This window comes from Canis lupus, chromosome 25 (assembly GCF_003254725.2).
Source record: "Canis lupus dingo isolate Sandy chromosome 25, ASM325472v2, whole genome shotgun sequence".
Lineage (NCBI taxonomy): Eukaryota > Metazoa > Chordata > Mammalia > Carnivora > Canidae > Canis > Canis lupus.
The window spans coordinates 16,235,419-16,253,011 of NC_064267.1; the positions used below are offsets into that span (position 1 = coordinate 16,235,419).

The 17,593-nt window shown below is 39.0% G+C and overlaps 1 long non-coding RNA gene across 5 annotated transcripts in view; it reads right to left on the reverse strand.

Moving 5' to 3' along the window:
- The window catches only part of LOC112669535 (uncharacterized), a 63,732-nt gene that overhangs the window by 44,012 nt on the left and 2,127 nt on the right, over positions 1-17,593 (reverse strand). For 2 of the 5 annotated variants that reach the window (XR_004818325.2, XR_004818320.2), the window contains exons 1-7: positions 17,255-17,588; positions 14,848-16,744; positions 12,753-12,801; positions 11,678-11,876; positions 5,738-6,014; positions 4,822-4,989; positions 1,715-1,798 (exon numbers count right to left, since the gene is read on the reverse strand). This is a non-coding gene — a long non-coding RNA (uncharacterized LOC112669535). Of the gene's footprint in view, positions 1-1,476; positions 1,799-4,821; positions 4,990-5,737; positions 6,015-11,677; positions 11,877-12,752; positions 12,802-14,847; positions 16,745-17,254; positions 17,589-17,593 lie in introns of those variants that run through there. The other 3 variants (XR_007405897.1, XR_004818321.2, XR_004818316.2) reach the window with 3 other exon arrangements.

Sequence of the window (17,593 nt, forward strand, 5' to 3'; positions counted from 1 at the left end):
CAGTGTTTGAACCAAAGCCCAAGGAAGGTGAGACAAAACTTGTGGTCTCAACTGAAAGGGGCTGATTGCCTGCTAAAATAAATAATCAACAATCTCCAAAAGATATAAGTAACCAGAGTCTCACAGCACAATATTCAAATGCCCAGGAAGTGCTCCAAAATCATTCAGCATCCAAAAAAACAGAAAAAGCTGACAAATTCCTAGCAGGGAAAAAAAAATCAGTGAAAACAAAAAACAATCAACAGATGCCCAGATGTTGGAATTATCAGACAAAGGTGTTAAAGCAGCTGTTATAATCATCTCCATGAGGTAAAAATGCATAGTCTTGAAATGAGGAAAAAAATAGAAAACCTCAGAAGGAAGTAGAAATTATATTTTTTTTTAAAAAAGGAAAATTCCAAACTAAAAAATAAAATATTTGAATAAACAACTCATAGGCTGGGTTTAATGGCAGAATGGAAATGACAGAGAAAAGGGTGAACTTGAGGATAGATTAATAGAAATAAAACAGAAAAAAGCTGGAAAAAAATAGACAGAGTATCAGGGTTCTGGGAGGGGCCTCCCAGATATTTTTTCCAAGTACATGAAAATCCCTGTTCACACAAAAACCTGTATGCCAATGTTTACAGCAGCTATATTCATAATCACCCCAAACCAGAAACAAACCATCTGTGCCTCCGCTGGGGAGTAGATAGGTGTGCCGTGGATCCTGCCTGCAACAGAATACTCAGCAATGAAAAGGAACAAATAGTGAAGTCACAACCACTTTGATGAATTTCAAATGCCTTTAGTCTAGGAGAAAAAAGCCAGACTGAAAGGCTAGATGCTCTATGACTCCATCTATATGACATTTGAGAAAATATAAAATTATAGGAATAAAGAATAAGTCAGAGATCGCTAGGGGTTTGGGATGGGAGAAATGGCTTCCTAAAAGCATATATAAAGGAATTTAAGGGGTGAGAGAATTGTCCTCTCTTTTGACTCATGGTGGTTACACACCTCTGTAAATTTGTCAAAACTAATAGAGTTGTTACATATATATTGCATGTATATGAAAATTTTCTTATAGGAATTGGTTCATGCAATTATGAAGGCTGAGAAGGCCCATGATCTACCACCCACAAGCTGGAGATCCAAAATGGCAGGGATTAATTCAGCCTGAGTCCAAAGATTTGAGAACCAGGAATGCTGAGAACAGGAAAAGATGGATATCTTAGCCCAAGTATTCAAGCATGAAGGACAGAATTCTTCCTTCCTCAATTTTTTTGTTCTACTTGTACCCTCAAGGGACTGGATGATGCCCACTCACATTGAGGAAGGTAATCTGCTTTACCAAATTCACCAATTTAAAGGTTAATTTCATTTGGAAATACCTTCACAGAACACCCAGAAATTAATGGTTAGCCAAATTCTGGGCACCCTATGATCCAGTTAGGTTGACACATAAAATTAATCATCACAACTATACACCAAAAAAAAATGAACTTTACTATATATCAATTTTAAAAATAAATTGGAAGTCAATGGCCATGAGCTCATCACCCTGGAGTGGTTTCTTCTCTTGGCTGATGAAATCATTTAATGTCTTTTGTTCAAGATACGCTGATGAGCTGGCCATCATCTTCAGCATCTGCAATGCTAACACTGCACAAAGATCTGTAACAGATGAATTTCATCGTCATAGGAAAAATAGCTTGTGAAGTCGAGTACTTACCACAAGCCTCAAAGAGGCAAACCTCACGTGTCTGAATGAGGTTTGAAGAGCAAGTGGTTTATCTTCCCTGATTCCATTTTCTTGCTACAAAACAAGGATCAAAACCACAAGGTCATTGTGAAAATGAAATGCATGCAGAAAACCTAGCATAATATTTGACATGATTCGACTTAACTGAGTTTCATTGTTATTTTTGGTGAGATACCTTTCAACTCACTTCTCCCTATAGGCCCACTGAGGCCTTGCTCATTCCTAAAGGCCAAAGCATGAACTCATGGGTGTCTATTGATTATTTTGTATCGCTGAATGGTCCCAGAAACAGTATAGTCATCTCAGGACATCCTAGAGATCCCACAAGAGGCTAAAATAATTCTAAAGACCTTACTTCCTAGATCAGGTCAACAAAAATAATCAGATCCATCAGAACAGAAAACTTTTTTCTTTTTAGTTTATTTATGTGTTTATTTATTTATTTGAGAGAGAGAGAGAGAGAGAGAGAAAGCGCAGGAGAGCCTGAGAGGGGGGAGGAGCAGAGGAAGACGAAAAGGTACAAGCAGACTATGCTGAGCACAGAGCCTAAGAGGTGGGGCTGGATCTCAGGAGCCTGAGATCACAACCTGAGCTAAAACCAAGAGTCAGCCACTTAACTGACTGAGCCACCCAGGTGCCCTAGAACAGAAAACTCTTGAAGTCAAGGAGAGCTTCCATACTTTCTAGCATTCTTCATTTAGGTAGAATTAATGTATGAGAAGTTGCACATATTTAAGTGTCTGACTAGATGAATTTTGCATGTATAACATCGTCATCACACTCAAGATAACATCCCTTATGCCTTTACAAGTTCCCTCATGCCCTCTGTTATCCACCCCCACTCCTGTCCCCAGGAAATTACTGATCTCCTTTCTATTCTCTAGATCCATATTTGTTTGCATTTTCTAGAGTTTTATATATGGAATCATACATGATGCACATTTCTTTTCGGTCTGGCATTTTAGGATGTAATCCTTATGGTGGCACATGTCAGTTGACTTGGATGGCTACATGGTAGCTGTCTGCAGATTTAGCTGCTACAAATAAGGCTGCTGTGAACACTCCCATACAAATCTTAGTGTGGACATTTCCTTTCATTTCTCTTGGAGAACTCCCTGGAGTGCATAACTGGGTCATATGGTGGGTATATGTTTAACTTTTCACAGAACTGTCAAATCATTTTCCAAAATTGGACATACAGTTTTACACTCCTACCAGCTGTTTATGAGAGTTCTGGTTGCTCCACATCCCCAGCCATCGATATGGTCAATGTCTTTCCTTTTTAGCCATTCTAGTTCGTATAAGTTGGTATCTCATTGTGATTTTCATGTATATTCCCTTAATGGCTAATGATATAAAGCATCACTTCTTTGGCAAAGAATTTGCTCCAACCTTTTGTTCATTTCCCCCCTAGATTCTTCATATTCTTTTTATTTTTATGTTTTTCAAAACAAGTCCTTTGTCAGAAAAGCTTTATGATATTTTCTCCCAGTCTCTAGCCTCATTTGTTATGTTCTTAATAGGGTTTTTGAAGAGCAAAAGCTTTTGTTTTGTCTTTTAATTTTTATGAAGTTCAATTTATAGATATTTTTTCTTTTGTTTTTGGCTTTTTGAACTTCTTCAAGAAATCTTTGTATAACCCACCATCACAACCATTTTCTCCTTCATTCTCTCCTGGAAATTATATACTTCTACCTCTTAGACTTAGGTTCATAATATTTTGGGGGCCCCCACATTTATACACAGTCAAACATACTCAACAAAAGGTTGTTCAACTAAAAAGCTTGTAAGAGTTTTGGGGATAATGACCTAAAAAGAGATGAAAGACAGGATGGAAAAGTTAAGGGAAATGAAGGAAGGGGGAGAAGACAAATGTCTGCTGTTACTAATACATTTCCAGCCAGAACAAGAATGATCCCCTGGGAGACTCCTAGACCAGGACCCCAGGAGGGCTGTGACCAAGAGGAGGAACAAGACACAGGCAGCCATGAGCCCAGGGAACGACCCTGTGGCATAAGCCTGCTCATTTACATACCCATACTGAAAGGACCAGAACTGCGCTTTTGAAGAGGTGGATGAGAAGTCTGAGTGCGTGGAATGATTGAAGGCTTCAGGACACCAAAGCTCCCTTCAGCTCCACCCTTCCTCTGCTGGGCAAACTTCCAGAAGGACACACTTGCCCTGCATTACAGCTCTGCCACTGGCAGGATGTTTTCCAGGAAGGACATGTTGTCTGGTATTCTTTTTTTTTTTTTTTTTTTTAATTTTTTTTATTTATTTATGATAGTCACAGAGAGAGAGAGGCACAGAGACACAGGCAGAGGGAAAAGCAGGCTCCATGCACCGGGAGCCCGATGTGGGATTCGATCCCGGGTCTCCAGGATCGCGCCCTGGGCCAAAGGCAGGCGCCAAACCGCTGCGCCACCCAGGGATCCCGTTGTCTGGTATTCTTTTATTGAGCACCTGAGGCCCCAACATGAAGGTCTCAGGAGACCAGGGGAAGGCTTCTTTTTGCCTTCAGGATGAAGTTTAAAATCCTTCCAGAGGTCATCAGGGTTCTAAACAATCTGGTTTACTGTGGCTGCTCCTTTCTTTCCTCAGCCCTCCACCCACCAGCCTGTCCTCTAGGTCCCAAGTTGGCCATACTTTCCTTCACCCCCAGTCCTTTCTCCTGTTCTTCCCTGAACCTGAAATGTCCTCCCCCACCCAAGAACTCTCAGGTTCCCTTCAGATCTCAGCTTGGTGTCATTTCTTCAGGATGATCTCTCTAGACATGTCCTCTTAGATTCTATCCACCCCAGCAACATGCCCTTGTAGCACCTTTTGTGTCTCCTTCATAGCACTTGTGACCATGCTTCATGCGAGGAGCTATTTGGTCACCATTAGACTGTAAGCTCCATGTGGGAAGAAAAACAATCCCCACTATCCTGCCTCCAACACACTTCTGGAGCCAATTTGTGCTCAATTATTTGTTGAATGAATATGTTGAATACAGAACCTAAAATAGTCAGACATAGTTAACAGGAAATAGTCAAAGTATTGCCACAATAATCTGTATTATTTTTTAAGATACTTACTATATTGTTATAAGTCTGAAACTCAAAGTACTTGAAAATCACTGGCTGCAAATATGGATGTCATAGAATCCTTGGATCAGCCAACTGTGCTGCAAAGCTTAGTCGTTACAAATTAGCATCGTGGGCACTGGTTCAAGGTCAACCATACATGACAGCTCGAGAGGTCCCCTAGGAACATAAAAGAGTGGATAAAAAAGGCTAAAAACCACAGAGAAATGTTGGCACAGACAGTGGGTCCAGAAGTAACATCACGGTGATGCCAGGATTCAGAAACGCAGTAAATTTAACTATTCAATTCTTAAATGAAATCAGTTTGGGGGAGGGGGGTGTACTTCACAGAAAGATTGTGTTCTCTGAATCACCCCCCCCCTTTTAAAATTATGAAGCCGCTTTTCTTTACTATAGAACATTCTGAAAATAGTCATGTTTGCACAGGCTTTCAGTAGGTAATTTCTTCACCATTGAGTCCAAGGGAAAAGAATTTTACCTGCATAAATCTCTACCAAAATCTAAGCCTTGAGTTGCAAACATGAGAGAGAGAAAGAAGAGTAAATGCTTTCTTTGTCGTTCTCCAGTTATTTAGGGAGAGGAAGGCAGCTCTTCTTGGCCTTTTATGTGAGAGAGGTAAATGTATGATGCCTCGTATAATGCTTAGCATTTTCTCTTGGGCAAGTGTTGAGTTTTGCTGCCTCTGAACTGAAAGTAAAGCCAACTGTCACAATATGGAGCTGAGAGGTGCAATCTGAAAGAGAAACGGGCTTATCATGAGCAACGGGAGTGGGCAGTGGCCACAGTCCACATCACAAAGGGAAGATAGCCTCTGGAGGATGAAAGAGAAACAGCGGAGCTTTTAAACAGAAGGAAGGAGGAAGGAATTTAACTGGAGTGTAATAACCTCACATGTGTGGTCTGATACCTCTTGGGGAGATTATCCTCAAAGCAGTGTCAGGGCACATTACTGCTCTTCCAGGGTAACTTCCAGCTGCCATCCGATGTCACAGGAAAATCATAAGCCTTTTTTATTCTTTCACAAATTGTACAGCAATGTGTTGAAAATGACATTCTCTCCTCCAGAGAAAGGAGAGTGTTCTCTCACGGCTGTCCAACTTCACAGCTTTCGAGACACGGATCCAACGTTTGGTGCCCGAGGGAGGCCACTTAGAAACATGACTCTCTACAGCCGATGGCAGATCCTGGGCAGAATAACAGAGGGCAATCATGTGGTTTAAATCAATCCAAGAGCAGTAATGTTTTCATTGTACACAGAATGGGTGAGTAAGGTGGCTGATAGGTGGGTTTTCCAGATAAATGAAGATCCCTCCTCTCTCCAACACCAACGCAGTTTTGTTCCATGCATCTTTGAGAGAAAACTCTCCAACATGCATCAGATACTTCTGGAAGTCTTAAAGAAAGGCAGGCAGAGACACATAAGAGAAAATTACGGGATTGGGGGTTTGGAGAATTTGCATTTCAGTATGAGCTCCACCACTCCCTGGCTGGAGGTACATGGGTATAGCGTTGCCACTATAAGAGGATGATAACATCTAATGTGTTTAATAATTAGCGATAGTGCACTTTTATTGAGCACCTCACTCCATGTTAAACATTCTTCTGTGTGCTATGCATGTGTATGACCCCATTACTGCTGAGAAGGTGCAGTTAGCAACTGAGGCTGAGAGGAGGGGCATAAGACCCAAAGAACACCAAGAGGTTTGCAGCTTAACCAGGCAGTAGGATCCCAGAGCCTGTGACTTTAGCCAGAACACCATCTTCAGCTACCTTAAGTGACCACAGTTTACATAATATATGGAAGGTCAGAATCTTTTCATCTGTAAAATGGGGATGGCAGTAGAATCTAAGCTACTTAGGGAATTAAGTAAGTGGGTCATGCTTAATATCAATCACACCCTAGAGGGCACCCAGCACATACTAGCTAGTTCTGTTCCCTTTCCTTGGGAGTTAGACAAAGCTGCTCTTGAGCCCCAAACCTTACATGTCACTTAACCCAAGCACCTGTTACACCCCGTGTGCTATGAGTTGTCACAAGATAAATAAAATAATGCATGTGAAACACATGCCATGAGCATTCGATGACCGTAAGTCTTTCCCACTGCTGACTGATATCCCTGAATGACACATGTGTAAATTTCAGATTTCAAGAAGTCTCAAAAGTTTTCAAGAACTTTTCAAAATTTTTCAAAAAAATTTAAAAAATAAAAAGTCAGAGAAGTGAAACTCTCTTTTCTCCAAAGTTTCATCATTTCTCTGTATTTCTTGTCTTAATTAATAGCACCACCCTTCTCCATTATCAAAACTAGGAGGACTGTTCCATGAATTTCTAGTGGTGTCCATGCCTCATATTCAGCTCATCACCAGGTCCGGTCCTACCCACCACAGCTTCTTCAGGTCCTTCATCCTCCCTAACCTGCATCATTGCACATTCTAAAGTGCCTGCCTACCTAAAATGTTTTCCAGCTCCATTCATCCTTCAGATGGCTTCTTTTGCTCTTTCTAGAACCCAGATTATTTTTGAGACTTCTGTGGCTCCCCACTGCCCATGAGATAAAATCCAAGAGATTTAGCATCTCAATCCAGAATTTCAGAACCTCTAATCATCTGTCCCAAACCCAGTCCTTGCATCTAAATTTCCACCAATCTCTTACCAACAGCTGCAGATGTCCTGCTCTTTCCCACCTTCTTGCCCTGGTTCACACAGCCTCTTAATCTGGACGCTCCTCTTTCCCTGCTAACCTCCTAAGAAGGTGTTACTTATCCTCAACAGTCAGCTAGACTTGAGACTTTTCTCTCATACCCTTTTTTATACAGGCCAATACATAGGCAATTTTAATTTATAATACAGGTCCTTTGTTTCAAATAAGATGAGAAAATGGCATAAAACATGCTCTGCCCTCCATCCACTTTTAACAGTTAACACTTATAAAAGTTAATGCTTTTTAACACAATTTATCATGTTGGTATTAGATCTCTTTAAAGAAAAATATTACAGATTCAGCACAAAGATCCCCCCTCTACCTTTTCCTTCCCTCCTTACAGATACAAACTGTTCTGAAGTGTGTATGTATCATCCCTATGCATGCTTCTGTACATTTTTTATTTGAATATACCCATTTACATGAATTAAATAATTATTTACCACTTTGGGGAACAGATCATGCCTCAGAAAATTAGAGATGCTCATTTTGGAGACTTAATTCTATTGGCTGATTTTATCCAGAATAACTCTCCTTGTGAACACAAAAAAAATCTGTAAAAGCATTTATTGAATTATTGCTTGTAACAGTGAAAAAAACTTTAAAGCATAACTGCCTCTAAGTGAGGGCAATGAATGGATAAAATGTTATTTTCTCATACAATGTATTCCTTAGAGCAATTAATTTCAGTAACCCAATTTTTATTATTATCAATCAACAAAGACATAAGCTGAAAACGTAATATCAAATGAAGTAAAACAAGTCATAAAAGATATATGATACAGGATGCCTTGTTCTTTTTAATGGACTTGCTCAAATTTAGATGATTAACTATATGCTAGCACCTTTCTGCCACAGTCTTGGGAGGTTAAGGATATTATTTTCTATCTACCATGTTTCCTTGTTATTTTTTTCCTTGACTTTTTATTTTTTTAATTATTTTTTAAAGATTTTCTTTTAATTTATTCGTGAAAAACACAGAGAGAATGGCAGAGACATAGAAGGAGAAGCAGGCTCGCCACAGCGAGTCCAATGCAGGACTCCATCCCATGACCCCAGAATCACAAAATGAGCCAAAGGCAGATGCTCAACCATTGACCCACCCAGGTGCTCCTCCTTGTCTTGTTAAATGTTGTTGAACTGATCAATTTTACCCTCAATTTACCAACAAATATTTAAGTTCAACTGGAACTTAGACTGATTTCTTGGTGTGCCACCTTTTTTTTTTTTACAGCCTACATCATATTTTTCATATCACATTTGCAAATCTCCTGAAATAATTATTTTATAAAATATCTGTAGTTGGTAAGTTTTGTAAGGCTTTTTATTACCTAAAATTGTTTTTATTTAGCCTTCACACTCAGATGACAAAGTAGGTATGTGATAGATATGTGATAATTCTGTATTTTGAATTGTTTTACCAAATTACTTTGAAGATATTGCTTCATTGTTAGCATCACTATTCTCTGGTATCAGTGATGAGAAGTCTGATGTTCATCTGATTCTCTTTAGTTTTCAGTTATCTAACTTTTCTTGGTGGAAAAATCTTAAAATTACTTCTTTGTAATTTCACTAGACTGTCTAGCTGTGCATCTTGCTTTGTTGATCTTGTTGGTTTCAAGTCCCCTTGCATCTCAAGAACCATGACCTTCTTCAGCTTCTAGAAATTTTCCAGTTCATTCTGTTTGTTCTCTTCTGGAACCCACAGCTGGATGTTTCACTTCTAGATCATCTACCATATCTTTTAACTGCCCCCCCATTTGTGACAACTCTCCAACTTCTTGTGAGAGTGAATGTGTCTTCAGAGGATTTCAGTCCATTCTTTGAACTACCCACATTGATACCAGGTGGAACAGAGATGACCATTGCTACTCTGCCCTGTCCAAACTGTAGATCCATGAGCAAAATAAATGTTGTGATTGTTTTAAGCCACTTACTTGTGGAATAATTTCTTAGGCAGACATAGTAAAAGAAGCAGTCTTCCTGGGTCTCCTCTCCTTAATTTCCAGATACTCAATGCACTCATGCTTTTCAAATATTTTCCAAATACCTGTCACACCAGTTGTTTCTTCATACGCCCCATGAGTAAACAATGCCCTTGCTTTTAAAATCAAAATGTGCATTACAAAAATCTTTGGCAAAATTTGAAGTCAAGATATCCTCAGGCAGAGTTTTGTCAGCTCCAAGTCACCACCTACCCCTTCCTTCCATCCTTCCTTATCTCATCCACAAACCAGGAAGCAGAAATCAAAAGCTTCACTCTCAGCATCTGAAAAGTCGATGACCTTTGACTTCAGCAGCCCATAGCCACTAGAAAGCCACAACTACAAAACCCTTCCAGAGCAAGGGCAAGTTACCGTTTTTTTCTTTTCAAATTGTAAAGTAAACTGTTTATGATACCTAATGAAATACCCACTGCAGTGTTAAGGAAACAGAATGTTTTTTGTGAGAGATAAATCCTGATGAAAATGTTTCTTTTAAGCATTTGGTAATTCAATCATGCTAAAAATTAAGTTCCTTTCATGACAAACACATTTTGTAGGGAAAAGGAGATGGGAACACAAGGGTCCACTTTCATAATTAAATCACCATTCTTTATGATATTGAGATGCCTATCTGAAAGAGCCAAACAATCAAACTAGCCCTCTGTGATCATGTAAATAAAAATAAGCACTTGATGGAATTCAACTGTCCTGTTCATCTTTAGGAGTTATTTTCCTTTATTTTTACTGAATTCAGTCAAATAGTTTGTGTATGTCATCACAACCAGAGAATGTGTCTTCACAAGACCAAAGTAAATCATGAATCACTAATTCAGAGGGAGAAAGAAAAAACCAGCTGTTCATCAGCATGATCATTGATCCACTGAATCAATTATACACTGAGGTAAAATCTCATAGGGCAGAGAGCATAAAAATTTTCTGCTATAGACATCCACAAGTCACTAGTAAGTCTTTCCCCTTACAAATACTTCCTATCGATGGGAGAATGATCTCAATGATAAAACTCTGAAGAATTGCTATCTCTGAAGCCTTAGATTGAGCATGCTCCAACTTTGAAACAGCTAGATTTTACGGCAGAATCAAAAGCAAGAAGCTTAGAATTCAATAGGTCATTATCATGTAATTATTTTATAAAACAATAAATGACCTGGTAAGATATTTGTTCTAATTTTCTAAAATTATGTAGAATTTGGGAACTTGAGAGTCTCCCCCAAAAAAGTATAACTTAACTCTAAGAGAAGCAGCAAATTCTCCTGGAAACCACCACTAGATTAGAAATAGAGGTCTTGGCACAGTAGTCAACCACAGGACAAGAGGAAGCCATCATTATCTGGGCAAGTTTCCCCAACTGTGAAATAAAAATGATAGTATTTGTTCTACTAACCTTACAGTGATATGAGAAATAATGAAATTATTTTGAATTTGTTGGGAAAAAAAGATATTTTAAGATTTAAAAATAAAACCTTTTGCCCATTGTATGCAATATACTACAAATTATAGTCATTCACATTTTAAAATCAGCCCATGACCTGAGATCTCTCCTTGCCTGGGAAAAACCTTGGGATTTTCAGTATATCAGCTTATTTGTGTATGTGTGTGTGTGTGTGTGTGTGTGTGTGTGTGTGTGTGTGTGTTTGGCAGAGGTGGGAGGGTGCCCTATAAGAGTTTCAGTTTTCTTGGCTTGTAGAAGCTGCAGCAGCTGAAAACTGTCAAAATTGTTTAGATATGTGGATCATCACCAGAATTCAAAGAAAACATAGCTTTTCCTAATGAGCAGAGGTAACAAGAGCCTGAGATATGGAAAATGCTCTTTGATTTGGCCTACAGAGGAAGAAGAAAATTTTAAAAGCCTTTAATGCACTGGAAAAACTATTACTCACATGAAGTGCTCACTCTCAAAAACTGAAGGGATTCCCTATGCCTGGGTGGCTCAGTTGGTTGAGCATCCAACCGTTGGTTTCAGCTCAGGTTATGATCTCTGGATCATGAGATTAAGCCCCATGTTGTGCTCTGTGCTCAGCGGGGAGTCTACTTAAGCTTCTCTCTGTCTGCCCCTCCCTCTGCTCTCTCTTTCTCTTGTTCTCTCAAATAAATAAATAAGATTTTTAAAAAGCAAAAAACAAAAAAACTGAAGGAACTCACAAATACTCATCACTTTGCAGAAGGTTCCTCAAGGGCTCTCCAGAGTTTAGAAAGAAATGTGTCATCTTTCCTAAGACCCATCCTGAGGAGTTGAGCTAAGGAGTTGACTTGAAGAATGAAGCTTCTTCATTTCTCCCATCTGGGAAGACCCATAGTTTTCCAGCAATTGAGCACGCTTAGTTTTCCAAAGTTTAGGGTTCTGTAATCAATAAAAACGCAAAATATTTCTGCAGCGGAACAAAGGTAATTAAGCTGAGTGGGGGAGTGCCTGCCAGAATCAGGGATAAAGGAGAGTTGAAAGAGAGAGAAATAGAGAGAGAAAGAGAGAGCATAGTTTATCAAGCTAGCTCTACCATAGAAATGATGTTAACCTTGAACATCTTTGACCTAGAATCATTCCTCTCCTTCCTATTAATTAAAAAGATACCTCACTGAGGTGCTCAAAGTGCGTTGAAAGTGAAAATTGCTTTGTGAGATGTTAATAATGGTCACCACCAGCAGCAATTTTATAAATGAAGGGGTGCTTTGCTGTGTATCTGAAACTGACGGTTTCTGTTTGTATGACATTTTGACCTCATCAAATATCCAAATTTTACTTACTTTTCATTGAGTAAAGTGTTAGGTTCTGCTTCAAAGGGAAAATTCTGGGAACATATCAAATGTTGAGATGGATCCAAAACCCTTCAGAAATATTTTAAATCATGGAAATCCCATTAGAAAGCCTTCACTAAATACCATATTTTAATAGATTTCCCTTTCATTCTCTCAAATGTAGAACACTTTTGTTTTTCTTTACTGTTCTACTTTTTAAAAACTTGAATTATCTTCTTCATTGTTGTTTACCAATAATTATCAGTCTTTCCTGACAAATAACAGACTCCTGAGAGGCTGGTTGAATGCCTGCTTTGTTCATCATTTAACAGTGCCTCTCACAGGCATTGTGCATAGTAGATGCTTGATTAATTCCCATGGAATAAATATATGAAAGAATTCCTGATCAAGTCTTTGAATAGCAAAACTGGTCACTGGGGTCCAAAGCAAGTACTGAGGGGTTTCTTTCTTTTCTTTCCTTTACCTTGAAGAACCACTCTGGCTTGGGCAGTTACTGGAACCAGTGCTGGCTTCTGTGAATGAAACAGAATCCCCAGTTGGTCACATTTTCCCAGACATGACTGTTGAAAACCCACTACGCACAGAAGAGCAGCAAAAGAAAATGTGAAGTCCTTTGGCCTCAGATATCTAACCCCATCAAATCAAGAGTTTCTAGACATATGGAGAAAGGCGATATGCTAGACTTCTAGATGTAGAAGTTTGTGTGTTATGTTTTGAAACTTTACAGATTGGTGATTCTTTTCCCAGAAACTGTAACATGGGAACACCAATTACATTTGTGATATGATACTGAATATTAAAAGCTTGAAGCTAAAAATCATTATTTGTTCTAAGTCAGCCTCCTTCTCTCAATTTTATTTTTTTAAAGATTTATTTATTTATTTATTTATTTATTTATTCATTCATTCATTCATTCATGATAGACATAGGGAGAGAGAGAGGCAGAGATATAGGCATAGAGAGAAGCAGGCATGCCGGGAGCCCCATGCGGGACTCGATTCCAGGACTCCAGGATCAAGCCCTGGGCCAAAGGCAGGTGCTAAACCACTGAGCCACCCAGGGATCCCCATCTTTCTTTCAATTTTAATAAAATGTTCTTTATTCTAGGTTTTTCCCTCAACCTGTCAGTAGGATCTTTTGTAGGACCCTAATGATGGTGGTATTCCAGATTCCTATTCCATAGGCCTTCAAGAGGGCCTGCCTATGTTCAAATGCTCTATTGTCCACTGGCCATAAAATGTTTAACCACTATCGCCCTGCCAGACTACAGAGCTACCCAAGCAAGCACATTAAAGAATATTTTTCTTTCAGAGACCCAATTATTTGCTATTTTTACTGATGTGTTAAATCTTCTGTGAGTAGTAATGACATTTGTACCGAACACATCAAGAGAAATGCCTAATTGAATAATCATGCCCTTGGGGCAAATATTGTTGCAAATATCTTCTAACAAAAATTTTTAGTAAACATGTCTTGGACCTTTTCCATCTTGCAGTATTTCCTGGGCCAACCAGTTGTTACTTGAAATTATAAAAGAGATATGAAAAATTAAAAATGATAATTATAAAGCCACATAATCATATCCATCACAAAAGCTGTAAATCCTCCATTTTTCAAAGAGCATGGTGTGAACTAGACTCATTTTCTACCTCTTATGTGGTCATTTTGTCTCAGGTTTCTAAGATGTCTATCCCTGGATATCTGGAGCAAGGATTCTGAAATAAAAATAGCCTGAATTTTAACCCCAACTCTGCAACATGAACTACTCTCATCAATGAGACTGTGAGGTTTGAGTATTTCATTCAAACCTTGTGGAAGCCAGTCATTTATGGCCTCCACAACTCCTGCCTGGTTCTAAACTGTTTAGTTACAAATAAGATAAAATCACTTAAAGGAAAATAATGCAGACTCCCTAGAGTATAGTGGAATATAAAATACCATGGTTCAGCTTGCAGGTCGATACTGATGCACACCCCATTCACTGCCTGACCCCAGGTTTCCATGCTACAACGTTCTATATGTTGAGTGGCATGCCTTCCTAAAATATGTCAATGACTCCAAAACTAACCATTGCTTCTTCTAATCTGGCTGGAATTTCCATATTTAGCAAATAAAAATCCAATTGGATTTGAATTTCAGATAAACAACAGATAGGTTTTTAGTAATATCTTGTGCAATCTTTGTGACATATATTAGACAACTTTCTGTTATCTATCCAAAAGTCAAAATAAGTACATATCCTGTATTTTACCAGCAACCCTCAACTTGACACTTATACTTGGTTATTATACATTCAATGCTCAAAATAAGCTCGGTACATCTCAAACACGGAGGTTTTATCAACATAGAAATAGAAAAATTAATTGGAAAGTGAAACATTTAGTTACTATGTTCTAGTCTAAAGGATGCAGAATAGTATCAGAGTATCAGCTGCTATTTACTAAGCACTCAGGGTTGGACATTATTCTATTATTTTATTTTACTAACAGTGACTAATTTTATCAATAGTGACTCCTTGATCAATCCTGACTCTAAAGAGACTATCTAAAATACTGCACCTTTAAATCGAGTACTCAGGCAGTAGTACAACTCTGTGGACTGATTTAGCAGCAACACAGATGCCCCACTGATACCTGCTGGTGTCATCATACTAGACTCTATCATAGTTGGTTATGCCATCATGCCATTAAAATGTTTAATGTCACTCCTTGGGAAGTATCTATATGCGTAACACCCCACACATTCTTAAAACCATATTTAGAACCTCAAGCAACTGAATGAATTTTTACTTTTTTTATTATCTGACTCTAAATAATTATCACCTTTTGTGCTCAAAATCATTAGTTTCAAGGAAATATGAGATATCACTCTACACTCACGAGGGCCAATATAATTAAAAAAAAAAAAAAAAACACAGATGAAACTGACCATGATGTGAAGAGATTGGGACTGATAAACATTGCTAGTGGGAATGTAAAATGGTGCCAATTTGAAAAACATTTTACCAGTTCCAAGAAATGTTAGTTATAAAGTTACTTTCTAAGCCAGTAATTCCATTCCTAGGTATACACAGAAGTAGAACAAAAATGTATGTCCCTAGAAAAATGTGTACACAAAGTTTCACAGAAATATTATCCAAAAGGTAGAAACTCGAATGTCCACCAAAAGGCGAATGGATAAATAATATGTGGTATTTTCATACAATGGAATATTATTTAGCCCATAAATTGGAATGAAGAACTAACATATCTTACAACACAGATGAACTTTGAAGCTATAATGTTAAGTGAAAATATATGATCACAGAGGAGCATGTATCATTTCATTTATATGAAATCATGAGAATAGGCAAACCCATACAGAGGAAAGGTAGACTTGTATTTCCACAGAATATGGGGCAAAAGGATAAAGACAGTAATTTCTAGTGAGTTTGAGGGGGGAGTTGTGCAAATGATAGAAATGTTTTTAAATTGGTTATGCATACAGTTGTGTTATGGATACCTAAAATTGGTGAAATTTCTGTTATGTGAATTATATCTCAGCAAAAATGGAGTTTATTTATTTATTTTTTTAAATGGAGTTTAAAAAAAAAGGAAGAAGAAGGCCTTGGATATTTGTAAATATTCTCAAATACAGATTCAAGTGGTATGCATATTTTTTAAAGCCATAATGTAAAAGGGACATGACAAAGCAATATATATGATTATTCAATCTCAAAAAAAATATATATCATCTTTCCCCTAGGGAAGTCTAGTGTTGAATTCCACACAGGTTGTGTTGGGACCACCCGCAGAGGAGACACAACATAACGTCATCTGTTAGAGGCTATGATTCCCACCACTCCACACATTCTCTCTCCTAGTATGACATCAAAAGGCAAACCACCAAGGTAAGGAACTGCCTCCTTCACCAGAGGAAAAGCTTCCCTTGGGTTACTCAGGTGCCTTACAAAAGACTGGGATGAATTTATTTGTGTATTTATTTGTTAAAGATTTTACTTATTTATTTACTTATTTATTTTTGAGAGAGAGAGAAAGCATGAGCAAGGGGAGAGGGTGGGGCAGAGGGAGAAGCTGACTGAGTGGGGAGCCAGCTGGGGACTTGAACCCAGGCCCCTGAGATCATGACTGAGCCATAGGCAGACACTTAACTGACTGAGCCACCCAGGTGCCCGGACTTGGATGAATTTAGAACTGAGCTGTGTCCTGTCTTGCAGAGTTCTCTACCATCAGAAGAAACAGCAGGTGGTGGATCCATCCAGCCCGTTAACAGCACACCGTATGCCAGTTCCGTCTTGCCCCAACTACGGCTGTGTCAGACAGCTTGGCCTCTTTCACACAGGGGACGTTTGTGGGATGAGTTGACATCGTTTCAAAACACTAGGAGGCTTCTGACAGGCCAGCGTGCAGGTCAGCCTTGCCTGGCCAGCAGGGCTTCCGTTGGGTGCACCGCTGTCTAAATGGAGAAGGGGAAAATTATAGGGGAGAGGTAAACAACCGGCTAAAAAAGAAAAAGAGGCCAATCCTTTCTCCCTGTTTATAGCACAGCCACCCTCCTTCAGTCCCAGGTAAGAGAAAGTACAGCTTAAAATTTTGTCATTTGCCAATGAGCAGGCAGTGTGGAAGGAAGTGCTTCTTTACCCCCTGCCACAGAATTGTTGACAGCTAAGTGCACTGTGAATTCATAATGGGGGAGGGCAGCATGCAGCCTGTCAGCTTAACTCTTTCTTGGAACATGCTTAATGGGGTTTTATGTTCAGCAACGTGAACTTCGGAATATTCGAGTTCAAGTTTAACCTGCAGAGTTCCCATCTGTTCTTACTTGACTCTCAGAATTTCCATCTGCTCTCCTTCAGACCTGTCTAATGGGATGCCCAGTTGGCCTCTATGGCTTTCCCAGGTGCTGAAGTCATGGAAATTTTATGACATTAAAAAAAAAAAAAAAAACTTTGGTTCTACAAGTTACCTGTGTAAAATAATTCCATAGTGCAGCGGTGTTTCTGGAACAGTATTTCCCAGACTGTCTGTTAAGAGCTACTAAGGGCATGCACAGCGACTGTTGATTGCTGTCTCCACATTGTGATGTCAGGGACTGTAAGTAGCAGGATAGAATGAGACAGGGGGTCATGCCCCAGGCCTTCCTTCCCAGCTGACCAGCTCAGACCTTTACTAGTTCTGAGCCCAGATCTGTGGATCTCATCCCGATCTCGATTCTGGGCCCAATAAGAGCAGAGTGAACTTCTCTCTAATTCCAGTTGTTTGACAAGGCCTGACTCCAGAGCTCAGAGGAGCTGAACTTTGTGTT